Here is a 1,229-nt window from a genome sequence, read left to right as displayed (position 1 = left end):
TATTTAAGAATTTTAATAAATATTAATGTAATTTTTTTCTAGATATTGGGATTTTTAGGTTTGTAAACTGAGAAGCAGAAGACCGAGTTTGTGTTCGTCTGGTGATACTTACAGAAATAACAAAAACGTCACTTCGTCCACCGTTTTGTGGACTATATAATTTTTTTTATTAAAATGTAAAACGGAACATGAACTAACGGTTATGCTGTTATGTTTGTTTTTTAATAAAATTCTAAAAACAAGTAAAACGGTACACGATAGACCGTCAAGTACTAATTTTTGTTAAAACACATAAAATAGAAGACGAGATAACGTTGAATTTTATTTATTTTTTAAAAACCTGTAAAACAGAAGACGAGATACCATTTAGTTATTTATTTTTTAAAAACTTGTAAAACGGAAGACGGTACAACATTTTTGTCAGAACGTTATTTAATATACCGTTTTTCTACATTTGTCTTCACATGTTCATTTCATTAACTCTGTTATCCCCTGTTTTGTAAAAAAATAAATTTCTTAAAATGTAAATCATCCCCAAATAGCATAAACTTGATACAACCAACAAATAAGAATACAACCAACAAATACAAATAAACAACCAACAAAATATAATACAATGAAATACAATACAACCACGAAAATGAATAAAAAGTTTGAATCCAAATAAGCAACACAATATCTCCAAGTCTTTTATTCTAAAAACTTAAGATTTCAAAAGTAAAATCCTAAAAATAGAGAAACTAAGCAGAAGCGACTCTATCATCTGCATTTTCGAATATCTGCATAGTGCTTATAATCCAATCCACTCCACCATCTGCATTAAAAATAACTTTTATAAAAATATAGTATGAATTAGGAATTACATTTGACTAGTCACACACACTTAAACACTTAAAGTTATAATTAAGATGCATACTAACCATACACAATTAAACACATACACTTAAAAACTTAAAGTTACACTTTCCCTAATTTATTCACGCACTTCTGCCCATCTATTCCATAATTTATAGGATTACAAGTTCTCTTTGAATGTCGTTTACCCTGATGTCCATACTTCTCGGGACGGTCCTGTGAACTATGGTCCTGGGAACTCTGGTCATGGGTACTCTGTGAAGAAGTGACATCCGTACCGATATCAGGATCAGTAGGAGGTGTAGGTGTAACATGCAGACTGAATGATGGAATAGAAAGATCCATAGGTAGCCACTTAATAGGCTGATGAGAAT

This window comes from Apium graveolens, chromosome 2, assembly GCF_009905375.1.
Source record: "Apium graveolens cultivar Ventura chromosome 2, ASM990537v1, whole genome shotgun sequence".
NCBI lineage: Eukaryota > Viridiplantae > Streptophyta > Magnoliopsida > Apiales > Apiaceae > Apium > Apium graveolens.
Note: the sequence above shows the minus strand (reverse complement) of the source record.